Here is a 26,502-nt window from a genome sequence, read left to right on the forward strand (position 1 = left end):
TTTTTTTCTATCATTTGGTGTGGTATGTAAAAATATCAGCCTACCTGGATTTCAAAATATTCTTAAAGTAATCCTCACATCTCAGAATCCACCTTCGGACATCACTTTTTTAGTTTAGCTAAATACGCCAAAAAACTGAGCGCATTTAAGCATTTAATGAAATATTTTTAAAGTACTCCCGAGATCCCTCGTTCCACCTTGAGAGATAACTTTTTTAAAATGGATAAAAATTCAAGCCTTGATTCCGCGATTACGGAGTGTTTAATGCCTAAAGTTTTCGAAATCCGAATGGCTATGGTGGCCGAGCTGGGAAGATTACAGCCGGTGAGAGTAATTGAGCACAGATAATTCATGTTTAAAACTCAGAGTAAAAATCATGCAATAATAAAAATTAATATCAAAAATTTAAGTCGTGCAAAATTAATATTTAATTGGCTGGCCATTTTATTGTACTTCAACTACATTGTTCAGGCAAATTGACCAGGTGATTTGCTATACGCACGACTAAGTTTTGCCCATTCTTGAGAAATCACAAAAAATTTCTTTATTGGATTCTTTGTTTCTTTTGTATGCTCTCTTATATTTTTTCTGATTTCCTGTATGTTTCAGTATCTTCTCTTATATATATTTCTAAAATTTTCCACAAGTTCTCTATTATTATTATTATTATTGATTGGCTGTTTGTGCACTGCGACCTGAATAGATCTATTGTGCAGCCATGTGGCCTACTATTAATAAATCCTAAAACTACTTAATTTCTTCCAAGGGGGTTGGATCTCTAGCCCTATTTCCCAGGTAATTTAGTACTGCTGGGCAGTCGCGTAGAACGTGTTCTGCTGTTTCTTGTGCCTCTTTGCAGAGTCTACAAGAATCGCTCGCTATCGCACTTATCCTTTTCATGTGGCAATTAAGCTTACAGTGTCCTATTAGTAGTTCAGTGTAAAGTTGAATGTCCTTTCTGCTTAGGTTAATGATTGCTTCTGCCTTTATCCGTTCTGGATCTATGACTCTCTTCGACTGCCGCATGCCCGATTAAGCTCTCCAGTAGTCGATTAGGCCTCGTTGTTCCTGCTCACGTAGAAAGACACTTTTGAAGCTGTTATTTACCTCGCAGAATAGTTCAGGACCTATGAAGGGAGTGTTTACCCCCTTTTTCGCTAAAGTGTCCCGAATTTCATTCCCTTCATGCCCTTCATATCCTGGAACCCACACCAAGGTAACAGAGTTTCTTGATGCTAGGGTGGTAAGGATTTTAACACATTCCCAGACCAAACTTGATTGTAATGAGAAGCTATCCAGCGATTTTAGAGCTGCTTGACTCTCAGAGAGAATTTTAATATTGGCACCGCGCGTGCCTCTACGTAGACATTCTCTGGCTCTAAGGCGTGTACCACCGCCTGGAAAATGGAAGTGGTTTTTCCGATTGATGTTGTTTTTTTGAAATGTGGTCCGACAATTCCAGCGCCGGCACTACCTTCCTCCATTTTGAACTCATCAGTAAACCACAGCTGTGCGCCCTGTTTTAAGGATATTTCATTGTTTCTCAACGCTGAGCTGTCACTAATGATTACTTTGAATTTTTTGGAGATTCTAGTTTCCTTTTCATCTTGTCGTGAACTGTCTGGCACGGAGAGTTCAGAATTGAACCCGAAATCCTTACATGCCCTGTAAGATTGCCTTCTTTGAGATGGAATAGATTAGGAAGTCTTAGAGCTGCACGGATTGCCGTCCCTTTGGCTACAAGGTATAGTGGAAAGTTCTCTATTATATGGAGATCCGGGGATTGAGGAGGAGTTTTGATGGCCTTTGGGGTGTTATAAAAAGCCGCTCTCGCACCTCATGCGGCTTGGCAAAAGTCGAAGCTGCTCCGGATCCCCTAGTTAGCACCACTTACGTGCTGGTTTATCTTAAAGGTATTCATCACAACCATTTATCTACATTGCCTTCGATGAAATTCAAATATCCATTTCCGTATGCCGGCATTCATTTTCAAACTTTTACTAAACCTAATTTTCAATAAAGGGCCCGAGACTTTTCAGCCCATGTGTTATCACAAATGACTAAATTAATTTGAAACCACTTCCTTACAGTTTTGTATGAAATGCTTTCTATATTTCTTGTGAAAAGCCAATGCGGTAAACATTTTAGGGCATATTTAGCTAAAATTGTGCTTATTTCTTTTACGCCCTAAAAACTTCTCATAAAAACCAACCGTACGTAGGCGGCATTGAATTGTAAGCTACCTATTTACAGGAAAATATCAAACTTCATAACAAAAGGTACATGACAAGCATAGCGATTTGCCTTAAAAAATTGTGTATACAATCCAAAATTTTAATATTTGCCAATTGCTGATACGTAGATAGAATTTTGCTTCAACTTAAAGTTTAGTTGTAAACCTGACTGAACTATATTTGCCTCCACTGAGTAGCCCCTGACTTAACGATTGACTACCTACCAAATAAGCTTAGAATATTTTTATCCATCACTTGTAGCGCATGCAAATTGCCAATATTATATTAAATAAATTTTATAAAATCTTAAATTAAATCAATTGCTGCCTTTGAGCTTCACAAGGAATACAGTATTTCCCCAATTCTTCCAAATTCTTGACGCGTCATTTCCATATTGTTTTATTAAGTTTTCTACTTCTTCCACCGAGCTGCACCATCAACTGCGGCGCAATATGCCTTACAAAGTAATTTTTGCTCAATAATCAAATCAAATTTGAGAAATAAGATTATTCACAATTCAACTGACACTCATACATACTCATGCATATGTATTACATGCCTTCGAACCGGCACTCTAGCAAAATCTGCGCTTTGGCGCTCATCACTCACACTTTATCATCTGACTTACATCACTAACGCACGCAGAGGAAATTGCTTGCTGTTATGCTTATATGATTAGCTGCGTCACATGAAGTTCTTCGGCTTATGTACTCGTACATGAATACTTGAAAATAGATATAAGGTTACACATACATTGAATTACCACTACACAGGCTTGATACGCCCACTGTGCATGTGCAGGGGACTCCTTTTTGAAACTTATTTGTGTGACAGGCAGATTGAAGGAGCATTTCAAAACTAATTTTTTGTTAACTCTCAGTTCTTATTTTATTTAATACACATATTTTTGTATATTTTCCTACTTCATTCATTTAAATATATTTTTGTAATAAATTGCACTGTGTTAGTTTTCTTGATGCTGCCGAGAATAATGACGCTATACTATTTTAATAGTATTTATAGTATTTTCAATAGTTTTTATATTCAGTTAATTTTTATTTTTTAAAAACCCAAAAAATAGATATTTCACTTGTAACAGCCTCAACTCGATATTTCGAATAACACTTCTGAGCTCTCTATAGGATTGGTGTTTGAAAGGCGCCTGGAAAGGTACGGTATTATGAGAAAGCCGCCTTGCACCACACGGTGGTGTGGCTTCTTCGTGAAATTTTCAACGCATGATTCATTTAAAGTAGTAAATGAGAATTTCATTTGGTTGTAATTGATTAAAGTAGGTCACACCATATAAAAGCTGCCTTTGTTCCGATGTCATAGATTTCTGAATATTTTCATTTACGAACAGACAAGAAGAGTCTAAAATATTGAAACATTTTACTCAACAACTATAATTTTTTTAACTACATCATCCACTTCCGAAATCTGTTTACAAGGTTCACGTCTTATGCGATCGGGTGTTTTTTAAGAGCTTGAGAACTTAAAATGTTAATACAGAAATAGAAATAATTTTGGAAAGAATTTTTTTATTATAATCTGGTAGATAATTTCATGGCATTTATATTCTGAATATGATAATCGCCTACCTTCGCCGCGGCTACGATTTCAGCTTACGGCTTACGACATTCGTTCCCGCTGTTTGTCAATAGATGCCGCCAGCAGTGTGTGCTAATCGATTCTAACATAACCTAAACATCATAAACCAAGCTTATATATATGGTAAACAAACTGCTTCGACACATTAGTGATTTTGTTTTGGTATCATATACTTTTGGTCTTGTGAAAATGTTTGATTTTGTGGCGAATAATCGTCATTTGCGGGAAGTGTTGATTTTCCACTTTCATTCGAAAAAAAAGGCGGCTGAAGCGCATCGAGAGTTACAAAAAGTTTATGGAGATGCTGCTTTAAGTGAAATAAAAACAACGTGCCGAGATTGGTTCCGTCGCTTCAAAGACGGTGATTTTAGTGTTGACGACAGTCCGCGTGAAGGAAGGCCAAAAACTTTCGAAGTCGCGGAATTGGGGACATGGCTCAATAAGGATCCGTGCCAAACGTAAGAAGAGCTTGCTTCAGTATTTGGAGTTACCCGCCAATCCATTTCCAAGCGATTGCATGCTCAGAAACAGGGGATGAGTTAAAACCAAGGGATATTGAACGTCGTTTTTTCGCCTGTGAATAACTGCTCCAGCGGCAAAAAAGGAAGGGTTTTCTTCATCGCATCGTGATGATGAAGAATGGCTTAATTAAAACAATCCAAAGAAAAGAAAGTAATGGGAACTGCCCGGTCATGCTTCTACGCCGTCGCCTCGACCAAGTTGGTGCTATTTATTATGAACTGTTAAAACCAAGCGAAACAATCACTGGGACCGGAATTGATGACTTCAATTAATGCGATTGAGCCGAGAACTGCGCGAAAAGCGGCCGCAATCCGCGGAGGGGCATTTACAAGTGATTCTAGAGCATGACGACGCTCGGCCTCACGTTGCCAAACCCGAAATGAAATGGAAAATCCTACCCCACCCATCATATTCTCCAGATATTGTGCCAGATATTGTCACCTGCTCCGATTGATGGGACGGGGTCTAGCTGACCAGCAGTTCCATTCAAATGAGGACATTAAAAAATGGCTTCATCCGTGGATAACTTCAAAAGATGAACAGTTTTACCGCGACGGTATACGAGATCTACCAGAAACATGGGAAAAAGTAGTAGCCAGCGAAGGTCAATACTTTCAATGATTCACTTGTAACCATTTTTTCAGAATTCGGAAGTTGTATTTTTATCAACAAAACAGCGAGAACTTAGTTGCACACCTAATAATTTTTCCTATAAATCCAAATACTAAATCTAAATGAGTCCAATCAACAAAAATGTGACGCAAAAGATGGTCGTTTGGCTTCAATTCTTGCACGAGCTGTAATTTATAGGCAGGTAACCTAAGATGCTTACATACAACTTTCAACGTGGTCGAATGACGAGGGCAAACTAGTAGAGAACGAATCGACATTTCAGCATCTTCTTCAGTTCTGCATTTTCCAAACTGTATAAAGAAGCAAAGCGAATGGTTCAACTAAACAGTCGGCGTACGACGCGTAACGGCACCCATGTTACTGTTGACAGCTTTGATTTCGAGGTTGTAGGAGACTTCGTTTGTCAAGGAACTAGCAGGAACACCGATAACAATGTCAGCCAGAAATCCAACGGAGAATCTCTCTTGCCAACAAGTGCTACTTCGGACTAAGTAGGCAACTGAGTAGTAAAGTTCTCTCTCGACGAACAAAAATAACACTCAACAAGGCTCTCATCATGCCCGTCCTATCGTATGGTGCAAAACTTGGACGATGACAACACTCGATGAGACGTCACTTGGAGTATTGGAGTGAAGTTAAATATTCTGCGGAAAATTTTTTAGACCTTTGCACTTTGAGGACGGCAAACATCGAAGGTGATGGCGCAATGAGTTGCATGAGGAAGTGGAATTCGCCTCTGCGTTAGAAAAATTTGGTGGAGAAGGATTTGGGTTCCTTTGATTGTCCAACTAATGTCGAATGAGGAAACGACTGGCAGGCTTCGTTAAACTCGACCAAAATTGCTTAAGCGGTTATGGCGCCAATCAAGAAGAAGAAAACTGTTGTAGAAAAAAAGATTTTAAAGAATATTAATTCAGCCGTTTGGTGCCATCAAAAGTATAATTGGCTTCTCTATGGTAAGGATATCTGCTTAAAAGTAGCTGGAATCATCTGACTGTCGATAGGACTGTGATTACTCCTAGTAGGTGCTAGCTTTCGCCAACATTCCTTTGCATCTTTCAGTCATTGTTGCATATGGTAATGCACTTTTTCGCATTATAGTCCGGGAGCCAGGGGTCATTTTGTCCTCATCATTTCATGCCGACTGATTTTAATACTGAAAGCAGGCGCCATCCAATGGATGACGAAACCAACCGTCAGCTAGCTGGTCCAGTACCGGTGGGTACGTGCGTAGGATGCTGCGAAACGAGTCGAAAACAATTTTTTAACAACTCATTTAATACCGGTTGAATTTTTTTTGTGTATTTTTGACATTTAGTAGAATAAAAAAAAATTAGATGCGCCGTAGAGGGGGGGAAATACGTCAGCTGAACAGGCGAACTTGTAAAATAAATTAAAAAGTAAAACTGCTTTATGCCAATTAAAATTTGTTTACATAATTTTGGACACATATGAAAATATTATATAATAATGATGGTCAGCTGCGTTTATAGCGGTGGGAAGACCGTCAGCCGGAGGAAGAATGTATCATTGCGTTCATACATCTCGGGAGAAACCCTGAAGCATCTTCTATGCTGCTGTCCAGCTCTCTTGAAAATGACACTATGCTGCCAGGGTGCTCTCCGTTTTGAAAGAATCTTCCCCTGGAGTGGAGCTTGAGCGACTCCTAAAATTCGCGAACAGTACGCGCATCTTAAGTGATGTGCATCTTTGCTAAAAAAGGACTCTGATCTGGTATCGCTATGGACCAAAATTTGGCCAGAGAGTATAGCCTAATCTGACCTAGGAGCTCGTACAACCATAAAGACCAAACGTCGAATAAAATACAGCGGTACCTACTGTTCGTTGGTATTTTCAGATCCGCCTGTAAAGAAGTGGGACATCGCTTGCTCCCTTATTAAGTCAAATTGGTGGCCGTCATATTGCTGTGACCGTAAAATAAAGACAAACTAATGTATATTCCCATGAAGCAATCGATAAAAATAAGTCTGCATTTTCTTTTCGCTAGTCCTGAGATGCCATCTGTTATGTATTAAAACAACCAACATAAATGGATCTCTGAAATGCTGCTGTACTTAGGTATAGTGCTTTTAATTTGTGCGTGTGTGTGTGTGTGTAATCAATATTAGTTGGTCGGGTCACTTCTGCCTGTCAACTTGTAGCTTATTTTTGGACGTGCAGCTAGCACTTTTTCATTTGTGTCCTGCTTTTGTGACTGTACGAGGGCTGCTCGGTCTTCGTGGATTTTCTCCTTGAGTAAAGGATGGCCACAGTCGAATCTGTTAAAGCAGTGTTTTGTGGGGAGTCATCGCCAAAAGTCGAATTAACTTGACTGATGTACCGCTTCCGAGTAAAGGATGTAAATAACTACTCCTACAGTCACACAGCAAATAGGGCCTTGGGCTCGTTGTTTGTGCGTTCGAAATTAGTCGAAGAATGTCTGACTTCTTCTCGATTGCATCCCAATACTTCAATATGAGGCTCATTTGGGTGCCCGGTTACAGCGGTATAGAAGAAAACTGCTGAGCTGATGAGTGGGCAAGGCAGTGGGCCCAGCCTGGAGACTGTTTCATCGCAAAATGAGATGCCCACGCGTAGATTGAGGCGGTCGAGGGCGCTTGAGGGAACATCTAAGGCGAATAAAGCCGCAGCTTTCGAATTCGGTAGGTATTGTTTGTTAGGTGTCTATGCGGTGTGGCTTGGGATTGCTTCAGGTCCGTTCTGCAGAACCTGTCGGGAGGATGACGTGGAATCATCTAAGCACCTTCTTCTCAGCTGTCCTGCTCTCGTCGGGCAAAGACTTAGTTATCTAGGCTCACACCTGCGGATATTGCGGGTTTATATATCAAACATCTGGTGAAATTCATCAGTAACTTGAAGGGGTTAATACGAACGTAAATCGCTACTGCTGGTCGTTATCTTCTAATCTAAAGCCACTTCTTCTTTTTCCATCTATCTGGTTCCTTACCTTCTCGCTTCGACTCCCCTCCTTCTGTATGGTATCACAACGGACAGATTTCAAATATTTGGGGAAGGAGGCCCCTCGCAATGGAAGCCATTTTTTCTAACCTAACCCAACCTAACTGCTTCCGAGTTGGTGCACCATGAAAATTTTCACGATTTAGTTTCATTTTATTTTTTGCTTAGATGCATTTTCGAGTCCCTTTAAATAACAGGAATAGTGCTCGCTTATTTCAATGCTCTCGGTACGTTGGGTCTGGGTCAAATTTTAGAATGAAGATACCAGATTGCCTCTAGCAACACTTTGCGCTTTATAGGCGCTTATTATGGATATTTATGTGGAGCAGCCCTCGTACTACGGCAACCTAACCACAAGTGCCTCAATGATTTTCTAATAATTTGCTAAATTGGCTGCCGGCGTTGGACATTGAGTCTGTGGGTGAGTGAAGCTGTTCGAATGTGAATAGGGATTTTTTCGGAACCCAATTTTTTTTGTGGGCTCTAGTATAAGTAGGACACAAATACATTATGAATCTACATAAATGTATTTGCCAATAACAACATCCCATGCATGTAGATTTGTAATTGTGTATTTAGCCACTTGTTGTCCTTCGCCTGTGTTGCCCAAAATGCGGCACAGCAGGTTAGCTCATCATAAGCATAAGTGACTTACGACCTCAATTTTGTGCACAATCCATTCACCAACAGCCATTGATCTGTGGCCCTCATCAGCAAAACGTCAGTGGTTGGTCAGAAAATTAACTGTATAAAAAATACGAGAAAAATGTTATTATACCCAAAAAATTGCGCTGTTGGCAACTAAATATTTTGCGTTACCTTTTTGTGTGGGACCCTTTTTCCTTTCTCACTTTTTGGCTTACTTGTCTATTTATGTTTTCGAAATATGAATTTTATGAGTGTCGCCATGTGGTATGCGGACAAATACAGATATACACACATACACACACACACACACAAGCACATTTCTCATTCAGTAGCAACATTTTTGTATATAACTAAATTTCGTAGTGCAAATACGCCACTTCAAAAAAGTGGCTTCGGCTTCGCTTTCAATTTATTTCTCAATTGCCACAAAATTTGTGCAAATTCAAATATTTGTTCAGCAAGCTTTTACTTTGGTTTCATTTGTGTGTTGTAGCTGTTTTTGGTGTTGCTTCTTTTAGTTTTGTAGAAGTGGCCATCAAAATGTGTTTGCCTAAAAATTGTGAAAATTGTCAACAATGCAAACTTTGGCAAAACTTCGTGAACGCACCGCACACACTCGCCGCTGCACTATTGAAAATAATGGGAAATTGTTGGCATTTGTTTGTGCTTGCTTTTGCGATCATCTGTCAATTGTCGCTTGTCGCCCGCACTACCCCAACCGCCAACTTGTCGCCTACGCACAAACAATTCGCATTCAAATTAAGTTAAGCCAAAATTTCACAAACTTTCACGCACTACCCTCCCTCTACCGCTCTCTGCCCTTCTATCTCTCTCTCTCTCTCTCTCTCTCTCTCTCTCTCTCACACACACACACACACATACTCGTTCATGCTCACGCTTCCTTCTCTGCGTCACTTGTGTTTCCGCTTCCTATCCTGCGCTGTGTTCGTGCAATTGTTCGGTCGGTTTTCTCGGCTACCGGCTGCAAAGTTTTGCTGCTGCCGTTGTTGATTTGATGTCAACAAATGCAAGTGTTATGGAATTAGATTTGCACGTTTTGTTTGCATAGTTTTAGGAGTTTAAATTTGTCGTTCGCTACAGCCAATGTCACTTTGCGCGTAAACTCGCACCTCCTGGCATTCCACCCACTGTTTCATTGCGTTCTGCTTGGTGGCGTAATCACTTGCAGTTGCAGTCTCGAGACAAATGTTTTTGCCAGCAATTTGTTTAATTGCAATGGTGAATAGTCACTTCACAGATTTGTTTTATGATGGTTTGCTTATTTTCGAAACCTGGGCAATTAGTGCGCAAAACTAATATGATTTAATTGAGATATTTTTGGAAATTTAACCCTTTTTGATTATCCAAGTTGTTTTTTGGCTGTTCAAAAGATTTAGGGAAATTGCAAAACTCACTTAGAGGAAATCTAAATAAATTCCGGCTTCTGTCTGCATAATGAAAATATTTCCGTTTTGCATTTCTAACTTTTTACTAGATTTGCACTTTCACCTTTTTTAACTACCTTAAGCGTATTGAGAGAATTCAATTATTGAAGTGCTTTCCATTCGGAAGAAAGATTTTTTAGGAAGATTATTTTATTACGGTGAATTTTTTTTTTCTTTGTTCAATCCTGTCTGGAGCATAGGGCCTTCACAAGACTTGTCTTGCGTTGGTTTCGTTAATCCATTTGATTTCTGAGAGGATAGGTGATTAGTCTGCCGCTACCAGTTCTAAGTGTTGGAAATGCCCACCTATCGTTGCTTAGAAACAACGCCTTCTTTCACCGCTTGAGCGCCATCTGTGTTTCAAATTTTTATGGCAGAAGGATCGCACAGATGGTTGAGGACTGCGCTAAATTTAGACACACCGCGGTTGCCCGCTTCCTCTTGCAGACGCCACTGTGCAACTGTTTGTTTTAGCTGCCACAATGCCAGTAATGCGCGGACTATTGTGCGGGAGTAAGGATAGGAGTAAATAAGGTTTTGGGTTTGAGGAATGAGAATTTTTTTTGTTTTTTTGTGTTTGTTATTTTCGGTGAACACTGTCAATATAAAATTAGTTTTTACGAAGATTTAGCTCTAACAAATTTATTTTTGGGGGAATTTATTAAAAAAAAAAATAGAAAAAAAGTGTATATCCTCGAAAGCGACCGCCGATTGCATTGAAATTTTGATCTGGTTAGATATCGACAAAATTCATTCGATGAAACAAAAAAAAAACAAAATTTAAAACAATTCAATATTTTTTTATTTATTTTTTTATTTTATTACTAATCTAGTTAACAGAACTAATATGCAATTCATTTTACATATATTTAATTAAATTAAAACATCTCAAGTAAAGACAAAATTTTATGAAAAGAGATCATGCGGTTTCGTCCTTTTTAATCTTCTCGTGAGGTCATCAGTTATAAGTAGTTTGGCTGCTTCATCATTGATGTGCTGCTGAAGCCTCTCTTTATGTTTATTTGCGAATTTTTTTATGATATCCGTAATGGTGTCTATATTAAGATCCTTATGTAGATTGCAATTACGAATGTCCCATGGCGCTCTAACGATGTCGCGTAATACTTTATTTTGGAATCGTTGAATGATGTTTTTGTTGCTTTCACTGGTGCAGCCCCAGAGCTGTATGCCACATGACCACACTGGTTTCAGTATTTGGTTGTATAAAAGTATTTTGGTTTCGTTTAACTTGACACGCCATTTTTTGGTCCAATTTTGAATTGCATTTACTGATACTTGTAACTTCTAAGTGTTTTTCATCAGTTGCTCATACTGCAGTATCATCGGCAAATGTTGCAGTTGTTGTATTGCTGCATGTGGGTACTTATATCGTTAGTATACAAGAGATACAAAACTGCCCGAGTACACTGCCTTGCGGGACACGTGCATTAATATCTTTCAGTTCTGAATAGACATCTGCTTGCTTTATTCTAAAGTATCTGCTCGTTAAGTAGGATTTTAAAATGTTTGAGTACTGGATTGGTAGAACTGCTTGAAGTTTATGGATTAGTCCCTCATGCCATACTTTATCAAAAGCTTGCGATACATCCAGGAATACCGCAGAACAGATTTGTTTTTCTTCCAGTGATTTTTCAATTACATGAGTAATACGGTGCACTCATTTCGAAAACCAAATTGATGGTTTGATACAAGGCGTTTTGTATCTAACAATGGTTTTAATCCTTTTAGCAAGATTTTTTCAAAAAGCTTAGATAAAATTGGTAACAACGATATTGGTCGGCATGATGTCACATCGTGTGGTGGCTTTCCTGGGTTTGGAAGCATAATAACTTCCGCTATTTTCCATTGTTGCGGTACATATTCTAAACGAAATGCAGCATTAATCAAATGTGTCAATTTGACAATAGCATTATTGGGCAATTCTTTTAATATTTTCCCTGTTATAAAGTCATAACTGGGTGCTTTTTTGCTATCTATTTTATTTTTAATAGTGTCCTTTACCTCTTTAAAGGAAGTCAAGGGGATTTTATCATCAGAGTTTAAATCAGCGCTTTCTTCTACTTGTAGATAGTTGCAACTGATATTTTTTACTATGAAAAAGTCTATTAAGTCTGGAACTTTGTTTTGATCTGAGGGCCATTATGTTGGACTCCCTGATGAAAAAGTTTCGCAATTATACTGGTTTATTGCACATAATAACTCCTTTCCTTTAGTTGTTGTTAATCTGGATCCCCAATGTGTGTGCTTTGCGTTGAAGTCGCCACCAATTCAATATAAACATTTTTTTTATTATTATTATAATAAGAAAATGTGTTTAAAAAATAAATAAAACAATTTTTTTTATTTCAATTTTTTAATAAAAAACAAAATATTTTATTTGAATTTTTTTTATATAACAAAAATATAAAAAAAAATTAATAAAATATAAGTTATTTTCTGTAAGTCAGGATAGTCAGATTTTTTTTTTATATTTGCAAAATATTTTTTATATAATTTTTTTAATGTAGTTTTTAAATATTTTAACAGGCATCAATGTAATAAAATAAAAATAATAAACTAAAACAAAAATTTGATTTAATTTTTTCATATAATAAAAAAGTTTAGCAAAATTATTAAGATACAAGTTTTTTTCTGTAAGTCAGGAAATTCAGAAACAATTTTTTTTGTCATATTTGTAAAAGTATTTTTTTATATATGTTTTTTAATATATTTTTTTGTAATCAATTTTGGCGTCAATGTAATAAAATAAGAATAATAAATTAAAAAAATATATTTTATTTGAAAAAGTATTTTATTATATAACAAAAAATACAAACCAAATTATTAATATATAAGTTTTTTTCTGTAGGTCAGTACTTTCCAGAAATTTTTTTTTTTATTTTCAAAAATATTTTTTTATATATTATATGTTTCTTAGTACAATTTTTTTTTTTAATATTTTAACGGAAGTTTTTTTATATGTATTTGGACATCAGAAAATATCGATGCCGTGCACGAAATGATGGAGCAAGATCGTGGCTAGGTGACCCCTTGGGCATTAGTATATTGAGCGTAAGAAGATTTTGCTACTTTGTGGTAAAAAATATGTGTTCGCGTTGGCTGCCACACATTTGAAAAACCAGCTGGAACCCCCCTAGACAAAGTGCCGTGAAAACTGGTTGAAATGAATGCAGAAATGTAGTGGTGATCATGCAGAATAATTTGAGTAAAAAATCGTTTATTTGAAATCGAATATTTTGAGTAACAGTAAATTATTTTTCAGCCATATTTTGCTAATTTTTGCATTGTTAGGCTGGAGATATACAAGTATGTAAATAACATCCCTCGTACTAATTTCAGTTTTGCACAAATATAATATTTGGGTATGAAAAAGCTTTGCGCGAGCTAGGAGTCACTTTGGCTCAAATGCAAATATACAAAGGAACAGTTGACTTCTCTTAGTGAACCGCAACCGCAGAAAGCCAAGATTTGTCTGCTGGCAAACCAGGTCGTAGAACCACATGTTTAGGATGCCGTGCGCCTTTACTTTGCCTACCTTGAAAAGGTAAAATGAGTAGGTACTGGTGCATATTATAAGAACTTTTGTTTCAGTTCGACGCTGATTTGAAGCAAAAACGATTGCATTTGGTGTGGGAAGAAGCTGACTTCCGAAAAAACAAAGCACTTGCAATAATAAAGTTGTATCACTTCGGTTAAGAATTTCCTTCCTCAGCCGGCATATTCTTCCAATTTCGCTCTTTGCAACTGTTTGGCATTCTTCGAATATGAAGAAATGACCTGCCGTTAAGTAATTGAGTGCCAATTCCAGAAGCAAATATTGAATCAAACGCTTATTTAGAGTGACACCCTCGTAGTAACGTTGCTGTGCTGTTCCAATTTCTTGAAAAAAATATTTTATATAAGAAATCACTGCCTTGAATATTTACTATTCAGCCCCTCTTACAGCAGCTTTTACGAACCTGCCGCTTAACTGGCAGGACAACAAAACAGCTTAAAGACTTACGGCTTCGTCTTGACTGAGCACACAACTACTTAAAGTAGAGGCGAGTTGAATAGAATTTCGATACACAAAATTAAGTAAGAATCAGGTGTAAGTGCAAAAAATCTAACAGAAAAACAAAAAAAAACATTGAAGTAGTTTGAATGTCTGACAGATGATACTTCCGCATTACGCTGGTAGTCAAAGCGTCACTCAAACAATGACAGTGGAAAAAGCGGGCGAAAATAGAGATAAGTGAAAAGGACGAGAATAAAGATGAGTGAAGAGGACGCGAATAGAGATGAGTGAAGAGGACGGATGGGTGATAGTGTGAGAAGAAATTTTTTGAGTGCGTAATAAATGCTTCAGATGGAGGGAGTGGAGCAAAGACAAAAATAAAATCCGTATTTAGCAAGACAAGGAAATGCGCTTAGTCGCTGAAGTGGACAGGCCAGTTTCAAGTACTTGAAGCATTCGAATTAAGACAATGTAGACAAATTTTAGGTTGCTTGGCAATAATAGCTTGGAAAATTAATGTCAGAGGGCCATTGAAAGGAATACCAGGAATTCACAAAAACAGTCAGGTAGGTGGCAGTTTTGATCTTATTGTCAGGTCAGTCCATAAGTTCGTGCGTTTTTTAAAGGTGGTTTTAAAATTAATAAAAAAAAAGATGTTTAAAGCATTTATTAATCAATTATATATTTTCCTTCTTTACACTGCGTTACAAAAACGAACTTTTTTTCTGTCCTATGAACCAAATATACTTTTTCGGAAAGGGTAGAAAAAATAAAAATGCACGTGTATCGGCGATTTTCATGTACTCGTCAGAATTTTTTTTTTTTATGTATAAAATGTAGAGCTCGTAGTCCGCCTGTGTGAAAAACTTTGGATCAATTTTTAACCCTTTTTCCGTGATCCAATCGCGCTGAATTTCTGCAAGCAGACTCGTGGAAATGTTTTTATTATGTAAAAATAAAAAAAAAAATTTTTTTCAATTCTCAGATTTTCTTGAATTTTTTTTTCTAAAAAAAATTTTTTTTCTGAATTTTCGGTATAACTTGAAGGGACTCCAAATTTTTAAACAACTTATTAACCTTTCATTTATTGTTTCATACAACACACGCTGTGCCGTTTGTGTGTTTGTTACAGTTCCGGAAGTACAGGAGACGAATACTTTGACAATTGTTTTAAGTTCTGTTGCGCGAAAACGTCTTTCTGTATATTTCACCTTCGAAAAATGCAGTGCCCGACTCGAAATAACTTTTGTTACGTTTGTGGCTTATTCGCACTAAGTAAAAATTTTAAAAATATTACGAAAACAGTGGTTAATTCGTTTCAGAAAATATTCAAGACTGCTTATGTTCCTTACTTGTGGTATACTCCGGAAGTCGTGTGCGACTATTGCTATAGAAATTTATGCAAGTTTACTGATGGAAGGTCAACAATAAAGTACTCTGTACCAACAATTTGGCTACCCCGTACGGAGCACTGCACTGAACTGTGCTACTTTGGTGTAACTTTTACTCAAACTAAAGGGTACCAATACTTTCGCCGCAACAAAATTCGCTACGCTAATGTAGAATCGGTTATTCCAGCGGTTCTGTACTCACCAGAAGAACGTATAGTGGCTTCAATGGAGATTTTTGATGATGTTCCCGAATTAAGGGATGGAGAACCAACAGTAGCACCAACAATGCTATCAACATTTCTTGCATCGAATGCGAGATGCGGGGAACCAGAAGTATCGGAATTTGTACCAACACCCAGTGAACTTGGGACTGCAGTGCCGCATTTAATAACGCAAGTCGACTTCAATGACCTTGTACGAGAAGGAAATTTGTCAAAGAGAACAGCCGAACTCTTTGCATCACGCTTTAAGCAGTGGAATATAGTGGCTGATTTTAAAATAACAGCCGCAACAAACGCAAAAATAAAAGGCCTAAGTTTCTTTAAAAGCATTAAAATTTTTAATGTAACAATTTTTAATTTTAAAATAATAAAATTAATAAAAAACTTCGGGGTTTTATATCTCTATTGTAATGCGGAGTGAAATACCTTTTTTTTGATACCCACATCGGCATATCTCATGCAATTTTTTTTTTTTAATTTCGAACAAGTGGCAACCCTGTGAAGCATTGTCAATGGCAACACCTAGGTGAAAAGTCTAGAAATGTGATACACTATCTGTGGGCCCAATTTCATTCAAATCCGTTAAGCTAATCCTGAGATCGTGTGGCTATACAGATATGCATACAAGAATTGCTCGTTTAAAGTTATAAAATACAAAAAAAAAAAAGTATATTTGGTTCATAGGACAGAATGTGTGTAACGCGGTGTTATTTACAATGTCTTCCCAATGTTTAGGCAAATTTTTAATTCCCTGGCCAAAAATTGTTTGTCCTTGGAGCCAAAATACGCTTCGATATCCCTTTTTATAGCTTCTTTTGAGGAGTACTTCTTGTTACTCATATGGGATTAAAGTCCAAGTCACCTATTGATAATCACAAGGTGCAATATCCGGAGACTATGATGGATGCGGCATTAGCTCCCATCCGAGCTCGTTCAGCTCGCCTAATGTTTGCCTTGCGGTATGAGCTCTTGCGTTGGCGTGGTGAAACAAAACTCTGCGTCTATTCAAAGACGGTCGATTTTTTTTAAATGCCTCGTTCAGGTTTGATAACTGATGGGAATAATAATCAGCAGTTATCGTCTGGTTTGGTTCCAGAAGTTCATAATAAACAATACCGGCCATATTCCACCAAACAGACAGGAAAATCTTCTTGGCGTGAATGCCATCTCTAGGGGTCGGTTCTGGTGTTTCATCTTTATCTAACCATTGACGTGTGCGAACAGGATTATTGCAAAGGACCCATTTTTGATCACCAGTAACGATACATGATTGTAACGGTATACACATTTCTTGTAATTTTTTGGCGCTTTTTACGAGATATAAATCCTGATCTGGTAACCTATGCTGGGTCCATTTTATGACATAGCCCGGGTCTCTAAGCAATCACCACAAGCTGTTCGATTTAATTAGAACTGCTCCTTCCGTCCGCCCAGCGTAATTTTATATTTTACTATTCATATTTTAAGTAGTTTTTACACCACTAAAATTTGGTACTTTAATAGTTTAGTTTGCCGAAAAAAAAAAACCGAAAATGTATAATCATAAATTTTGGCGAGCTTTTATGTTTATGTGCGAATTTTGCGTTGTTAAATTTAATAAAATCATAAAATTTTCAACAGCTGCGTGGCGCCTGCACTCAATCGCTGTGGACTGTCAATGCTGTGACATTGTTTCAAATTAAAAGCGACGCTGCCACGCACGCACATAACCAGTAGCACAGAAGTCCTTCTGCGCCAACATTTTTTCGCTCTGCAACCATTTAGTTCACTGCTGTTGCCTCGCATCCTGCCATGTTGAGGCCACTTGTCACTAATAAGCCTCATTTGCATTTACGCACATTTACCACTTTGCGTACTCGCAGGACTTGTGCATATTTTTAGGCGCACAGCATGCAGGCCGACCGGCAATACAATTTCACAACTGAGCGCGTTAGCTCGTAAACGATGAAAATGGAATTTTTTGCTACTGTGCTTGCTTGCTTTATTTTTATTTTTGAGTCAACCAAGCGCACCGGCAGATATTAAATTTTTACGACATACACCAAGCAGTTGCCAGGAGAGAGAGCGAGTTGGGCATATGGAAAATTACAAAGATCGCGCGCATTTTGTACCCCTTTCGTCGGTTCACGTTTCTATTGTTTTTTTATACATAAAAATATTTCTTTCTTTTTTCATAAATATAATTCTGTGCTCGCCAGTTTTGGTGGGCAGCGAAAGTGATTCTCAAGTTGACGCTTAAATGTGCTGAGCTGGGCTGTTAAGGATACTAAGGCTTTATGGAATTTATTTAATGCATTTTTGCTGAAAAAATCGCCTATAGAATGAAGGCCTCTTGAGCGGGCGCAAAAGGGTGCAGCGGATAGAAAAAAAAAATAACGCACATCATGCGCGCCAAATTGCTGAACGGATATTTTTGCTTTTCAGCGCCATAAATGTGCGAAAATGAGTAAGCAGAAGGACTGCTCACAAACTCGTGTGCCAGTCAGCTCTAGCAAGCGAAAATTGCTGTGCATAACACCAGAAATACCGTAGTGCGGGCACGTTGTGAGCTGAGCGCGTAAAAGCAAGCAATGGCACTCGATATTCACTGCCATTTCAACGCCGCACATAACTTAATTCTTTTATTTTGTATTTTATATTCCACTTTTATTTTATTTATTTATTTTTTTGCTTAATTTCCAACGCTTCGCTAGTTAAGTAGCCATATTTCTAGAAGCACATGCTGCACAGCCTGAATTTATGCTATTGTTTTTATTGTATTTGCTTTTTTCAACTCTGCACTGCAACGCAAATTGCCAACGCAACGTCAAACGGCATTTTAAATTTAACAGCAACATAATTTAAGTCACAGCAGACCTGCTGCATGCCCATTCTTTTGAAAGTGGTTTTATTTGCTCATAAAAATAAAAATGAAATTCTCTTTAAAACTTTTAACTACTTAATAGCTATAACAATTTTACACAACCTACTTTTAGGCGCATGACAGCAATTGACGTAAAATTTTTCGGCATTCTACTATTTAGCGAGGCGTATGTTTTCGCCACAGCAGCAGCAGCAGCCGCGTCGCCCAGTCCACCAGCTGCTTTTCTACTCACGTATCACTTGTGCCAACTTGGCCTGGGCGCCTTGAAGTAGGCAAATACTTATTGTACAAGTATGAAATGATAGCTGATATTGATGTTGCTGATGATTACGTTGACATTGGTTGACGATTTTACATGAAAATGAATAGCACGCAGGAAGGGGCGTGTGTCACAAAGTTGCTTTTCGCCTGCCTAGCTGCATTTCATATTTGTTGCTACAAGTTTATAAATAAAAGTTGTGCTTTCGTTCGCGCACTGCTGGCATTCAAATTTTCCGGGTTCGGTTGTTTTTTTTTTTTAGGTTTTTTTGTTTTCTCCTTTAAGGGCATTGCTTTGCATGGTCTTCTAGCAACTTTTTCTTTGTCGCTTTCTAAGTTGTTCACCAGCCAAATTTTTGACCAGCTGACTTTTCAATCAGTGATGCCAGTATTTAGCTTATGGCCAAGAGTAATGGCGATTCACGTAAAATGTTTTGAAAATTTAGCAATCTAAAGTTTTTTTCGCTATCTTATTAACTGATCTCCGCTCCGAGTTTATAGCTTCGCAACTTTGCTTGCTCCTATGAATGGAAATGCTAATTTTAACATTTTGTAATTTGTTTAAGTTTTTCAAATAAAATATGCTTTTGAAAAAAAAAAATTAAAAAATTGGAAAAAATTTAGATTTTTCGTTAAAAATTGTTTAAAAAAATTTGAAAAAAAAATTTGTTTGTCCCATTTTGAAAAACGCTCTTGGCTAATATTATGAATATTGCATTATTTTAAAAATACTCCCTCTTGAACGAAACATTAAGCTAATAGCTTAGGCAGAAAAATCATCACTGAAATATTTAATATATCTAAGTGCTAAGTTAGGTTTAGGTTAGGCTTTTGTGGCAGTTGGCTTAGAGTAGCTAACTCACTTAGACCATGTAGGTCCGTGGTGGTACCACTGCGTAACACGACACTCTACATCTTATTTATCATGGAACCATTTAGACTCTCTTACCAAGCGTAGGATAGGTTTTATCCCAACACCGGATACTTCCGAAAGAGAGTCAAAATGGTATTTTCCCAACAACCTTGCTCTACTTTTATCTAAGGCTGGACAATTTCAGAGGAATTCATGAAATACTCCTAGGCTAGAAGAGTGTCTATCTAATAGCCAATGACCGGCGAAACAAGCCACGACCTTCGAGAGGTTTAGCAACTCTTCTGATATTTTCTCATTAACCGGGTTTTAATACAATTATTTTCTTCTTTCCATGACCCATTGGCCTCCTGGCGAATATTTTTTTTATCCTTAATTTCCAAGTTACTATAGGAATTCCAATATTGTCTCTGTTTTCAAGCAGTTTAAGAGTATTACCCTATCTGGCAAGCTCATCGGCCTTGCAATTTATTTAATATGATAATATCTCTATGCCCTGGAACCCGTATAAGGCTGACCTTGAAGACGGTGCTAATATCATTAAGAATAGCTGAAATTGTGCTCAGTACTCGCTACAAATTTCATAATAAAATCCCCATAATTTTCGATTTATATTCAAATCGGTACAGCTGCTGCCAGTAGATCTGCTGCTAGTACTCAATGAGTCGCCCAGGCACAGCTAAGAATAAGTGAAGATGACTTCTAATCGCATTCGAAGGGTCGTCAAATAAAGAAAAGCAATAATTTGGAGATCACTGAAGTCATGTGAAATATTTTTGCTTCATTTCAAGGACTGCGCTGGTTGCATGCTTTTTTGTACAATCGTTCAGGTTATTCCCAGTACTTTTGGTCCTATAGCGATTGCGCTGCCATACTTTGCATAAAATGATTATTAATGATCAGCTACAAAAACCATCTAATCGTGCTGAATCACAACTCTAACAGGCATCAAAAAAAGTGAATTTTTGGCTTTTTAACACGATTATAAAACCAATCTTGCTGTACGGAGTCCTTGTCTGGTGGAACTCGCTAGAAAGGATGGTATCAGTTAAGAAGCTGGAGACAATACAAGGGTCTGCCCTCATTGGAATCAATGGGGCGCTCCGTACCACTACTGTTCCAGCGCTTAACGCTATGCTGAATGTGGCACCTGTGGACAGTGTAGGAAAAACTACGGCTGCACGCGCTGCAATCAGATTAAGGTGTTCGGGCCATAAGCTAGACTTAAGTTACAGACACTCCAGCATTCTTAAAAGTTTTGAGTTCATCCCCATGACGCGGGATCCCCGTACACCCACGCTAGGTCCGAGCGCACGGCTCGAGGTTGAACGGAAGGTTTGGTGGGAGTATTTTGAAATTTGAAATTTGAAAAGGTCGAGCCAAGGAGCACCAGGAGATTTGATGGCTCCTAAAACACTCAGGTTAAAAGCCCATTGTATTTAAAGTTCTGCAAAGGGTTTTCAGTTTTAGAGAACGAATATTACTCATTCTCATGACATCGGAACCCAATACTCGTAGTCGCGCTCTAGCAAAGGCAGGACACTGACAGAGGAAGTGCTCAGTGCTATCCGCTTCCTCCAAGCATGCCAGGCATACTGGGTCCTCGATGATGGGGGAGTATTCTGTAAGGAGCTTTCCATTCGGACCACTGTAGTGTTTTCCAAGCGGAGGCATCCGCAATAAGGGAAGCAGTAAATTGGTTGCTTACCTCGGTAATTACCGTTAAGGAAGTAAATATTTACTCGGATAGCCAAGCGGCAATTAGGGCCTTGGGCTTGCTGTTTGTGCGTTCGAGATTGGTCGGGGAATGTCTGGCTTCTCTCTCGATTGCATCCGAATACTTCGTCATCAGGCTCATTTGGGTTTCCGGGCACAGCGGCATAGAGGGAAACTGTTGGGCTGATGAACTGGCTAGACAGGGAACTTGGAAGACGGTTTGGGTGCTCTTAAGGATTGGGGTTCCCTTAAGAACCCGTGGTATACTCCTGGAAAGATGGGCCTCGAGTCATCTCAGCGAGCGCTGGGCTAGTGCGCAAGCGTGCAAGGTCGCGAGATCCTTTGGGCCACGAGTAGATCGTGGACGCTCTAGGGAACTCCTAAGGCTAACAAAGCCCCAGCTGTCGCATTTGGTGGGCATCCTTACCGGACATTGTCCGTTATGTGTTCATGCGGTGCGACTTGGGATTGCTTCAAGTCCGTTCTGCAGAAGCTGTCTTGGGGACGAGGTGGTATCATCTCAACACGTTCTTCTCAGCTTCTCTGCTCTCGTCTAGTAAAGACGATTGGACTCTCATTTTTTCGCTACACCTACGGATATAGCGGGTCTAAATATCACACATCTGGTGTAATTCATCAGTAGCTTATTGCGGCTAATTACGAACGAAACGATTTAAAAAGAAACCTGCCCATTGATCACAGTTTATAAGATTACTAAAGCTTTGGGATACTCTGCCATAAGTTTTATATTCTACACCTATCAGACATTCTTTCCTACGTTCGGTTCTTTCCTTGTATTGTAAATTATTAGAAACTTACCGAGGTCCATAATAACAGACACACAGCTTGTTTTACTTGGTTGTGTCTTTGTATTCAGAAAAGCCGCAACCAATCAGACTTGTTTCGCCCCAGGCCAACTGTAATGCAGAAAAAATAGTCATAAGTATACAAAGTCATACAAAATATGATCTATAATTAAATAAACTATGTAAAAGTATAAAAAATATCTTATCTTATCTCATTAAAAATAACAATCACATTGACTACATAGCTCCAAAATATCACTTCTTATATGCAATGTTAAGGCGCTGTAACTGAATTTGATATGCACCTAAACATACAAATTTGATTGACGACGTATAAGTATGCTGAGGTTGCACCATACCAGATGTATCCCAATTGGAGGGAAACTCTCACAAATATTTCCTACTAAACGCGATTTTAGGGAGCTATCTTCTGAGCATGCAATCGCAGAAATCATTCCTTCACTTTGAGGTGCCAGCTATGAGAAATAACTGAGAATCACTCCTGTCGAAAAGTATTGCTTTAAATAGAGTAGACCATTGAATAGAAAAATCATTTCTAGACGAATAAAAGTCACACTCTTCAAGCGCAGTTTTCTCTTCTAACAAATGAGCTGCGCTTTGCTAAATGTGCTGCAAAATTATTGATAACTTTAAAACTCCATGACTTCAGCGCCACCAAGTTTGCCGCCGTTTTCGTGGTGAATCGAGAATTATGTTCCGTGTTCGGTGGGCGCCGAAAATATTTTCTGTAGGCTGTACTGCCCAATAATTCCATTTTTTTCTCATCTAACCACAATATATTATATATCGCCTTTTACTCACGTGCTAGAACATCGGCTCTGAAAGTATTCGATGCGATACCAGCTGGTGGTAGCAAAGGAAGAGGAAGATCTCCTCTACGTTGGAAAGTTCATTCGCCGGTTAGCATGGGAAAGAAGCGACTGGTGCGTTTTGTTAAACACGCCAAAATCGCGTAAGCGAAAAAGAAGGACTTCTGCTCTTCTACAAACTCTGTACTGGATCTCACGTGCTTTTTCGTCTATAGCGGTACTTTTCGCGGGCTACTTGCGAATAATTTATGTTGCACCAAATGTCTACACACAGTTTCGGCATGAACTGGCAAACTAAGGTCGTCACGGGTGGCCTTGCCTGATGCAAATGCATAACTTTTTCGGTGAAATAATATATTTCGATCATCTTGAGGGGATGTTTTGGGCTTTCGTCCACGAGTTTCATGTTTATTTGTATAATTTAAGGCATCTGCTACCAAAAACCTTTGGAATCTTCAATTTCCTTTTCTATTTCTTAACTTCCTTTCCGTTTGAACAACGACTGACTGGACGAGTGTTCGAATATGTGTGGAACGAGTGGGCTAACCACGGCTGCCGTGGAACCTGTGACGTGACAGTCGAAGTTTTGAAGTTCCTCGCACTATTTTGCTGTTCACTATTGCTAATAACCAAACCTGGTTAAAAGAAGCCAGAAGTTGATTTGCTGACGTCACTTGGGACGGTGGTTTGTTTTACGACTAAACTGAGATTGTGTTGGTGATATAAGAAAAGTCAATGCAGCCACTATTTATGTTACTGCATTGCCGCCTGAACCATAGGTTACACGGAGGTTAGAGGTGTGGCCCAGATAAGACTGTAAACCGGATCTCAGAGAATTTAAAGAAATCAGGTGATTGGCTGACGTCACATGGGTTATGATAGGGGTATATTTGTGAAAAAAATTAAGTTCTGTTTGTGAAAAAAATCAGTACAGTGCCTGCTCATGTTGCCGTCTGAACAACGATTGATGTGTCTAAGATCGCGTGAAATGAGCTTTGACAATTGTGCTGTTGAAATCCCTATGACGGGACAGCTGAAGTTGCTCTCACAATTTAACTTCGGATGGCCAAACCTTGTAATCTATCATCCTTGTTTACCACCAGCTGTTACCGTTAATGAACATTTAAATGCTCTGCATTTCTAATTTCAATATTTCCCCCCCTTACAATTCAATAATATTTTTCCATAAAATATGCTAAAACTTATGTTTATGTTCAATAAATGTTTATAACACAAATTAAAGTAAAACCAAAAAGCCACCAACTCAATTAATTCAGGCCACATGCACGCAAAACCAGCACAAAACACATACCCCAGCCAGCAGCCAAGCACATACATACACACACACACACACACTCATACACACACATTATGGCATTTAAATTACAGCGCCACAAATCAATAAATTCACGTGCGTAGCTTATGCCGCCTGTTTACAAACTTAGTCCCACCTACACAACCGCATTAATTGGTGATTTAATTTCCACGCATCGCACAAAAAATATAATATAACCTGACAACAATAATGAGAATAACAATTCCAACACAAAATGGAGCATAACCACAAATAAAAACGCCAGCAGTAATCAGTATCAGCATTCAAAGACATTCAACAATCGAAAAAATGTATAAAAAATAACAAAAAAAAAGAAGAAATTATGCATGAAAAATGTGAAAGTAGCGAAAGAAGAAACGGTCCAGCGCATGAGAACTGAAGGGGAAGTGAGTGCAGTAAGGATATTCGTAGAGGTAATGAGTGGGCTATGCAGTGAGTCCTGCCTGTGGTACGTGATTTTGGTGACTAATAAGCGCGCATTTATTGGCCAGTTTTTTCGCTTATGGGTATCTGTCTGCTAACGAGGTGCTATTGTTGTGCGGCATAAGAAATCAAACAAAAAGAAAAAGAGAAAAGATGTTGACAGCAGTCAAAGTAAAAAAGTAGTGAAGCGGAATTCTAATAAAGGCGGAACAATACAATTTTATGCAATTAGTGTTATTGTGTTTGAAAAGAAAAGGGGGTGGCATATGTTTTGGATTTATGATTTTTGAAATATTTGATTAAGTAATGTGAATGATAGAGTTGATCATAGGTGGGGTACTAATGCAATGATAAAAAAGAGGTTGTCTGTCGGTTTACTGACGATAGTTTAAGGTGACAACGTCATAAGAAAATACTGATAGAATGGTTGCATTTTTCAAAAGAAAATTTTAATATAACATATAATATATAACACAACATAATATAACATAACACAACACAACACAACACAACACAACATAACATAACATAACATAACATAACATAACATAACATAACATAACATAACATAACATAACATAACATAACATAACATAACATAACATAACATAACATAACATAACATAACATAACATAACATAACATAACATAACATAACATAACATAACATAACATAACATAACATAACATAACATAACATAACATAACATAACATAACATAACATAACATAACATAACATAACATAACATAACATAACATAACATAACATAACATAACATAACATAACATAACATAACATAACATAACATAACATAACATAACATAACATAACATAACATAACATAACATAACATAACATAACATAACATAACATAACATAACATAACATAACATAACATAACATACCATAACATAACATAACATAACATACCATAACATAACATAACATAACATAACATAACATAAGATAACATAATATAACATAACATAACATAACATAACATAACATTACATAACATAACATAACATAACATAGCATAACATCACATTATATAACATAACATAACATAACATGCAGTTCAAGCAAGGTAACGACGCATGAGCAAGATAACGACACATTTTTTGGTGCGTGCAGCCGGCTATATCGAATGTACATCGAACGTTATCAAGTCAAAAATTACACACGCGCTCACAGGCACATAGCAGTTCGCCTGGAGGCTGCTATAGAAGATTAAGGCGGTCTATCAGCCCGACAATTTGGATTCCGGAAAGCCCGTTCTACAACAGGTCCTATGTCTGCAGTCAAAACCATTGCGCGGAAGGCAATTGAAGGTACTCGATGGCTATACGGTAGCAAGGAGTATTGCCTAATTGCGACACTGGACGCCTTCAATACGGCGAATTAGAGCAAAACTCTGATCGCGCTTGATAATTTCAACATTCCAAGGTACATTCGTAGGATTGTCGCCAGTTACCTTTCCGACAGAACCCTGCGCTATAAAACCGATGCTGGTGTAAAAGAGCACAAAATAACTGGCAGAGTTCCACAAACCTCAGTCCTGGGACCCTTGCTTTGGAACGTCATGTACGATAGAGTTTTTCGCCTCAATCTACCTCTAGGGTCGCCAATCATTGGATTTGCTGGCGACATAGCTGTTGTGGTCGTGGCTAAAGCACTCCGTCAAGCCGAAGGCAC

At 38.1% G+C, this 26,502-nt stretch overlaps 1 protein-coding gene across 1 annotated transcript in view; it reads right to left on the minus strand.

Moving 5' to 3' along the window:
• LOC128855463 (uncharacterized) overlaps positions 1-26,502 on the minus strand; it is a 147,488-nt gene that overhangs the window by 70,107 nt on the left and 50,879 nt on the right. The window contains exon 2 of the mRNA XM_054090388.1: positions 22,230-22,327. The gene's annotated coding sequence lies outside the window, so the exon portion shown is untranslated. The remainder of the gene's footprint in view (positions 1-22,229; positions 22,328-26,502) is intronic.

The sequence above is a fragment of the Anastrepha ludens genome, chromosome 2 (genome assembly GCF_028408465.1).
Source record: "Anastrepha ludens isolate Willacy chromosome 2, idAnaLude1.1, whole genome shotgun sequence".
Classification (NCBI taxonomy): Eukaryota; Metazoa; Arthropoda; class Insecta; order Diptera; family Tephritidae; genus Anastrepha; species Anastrepha ludens.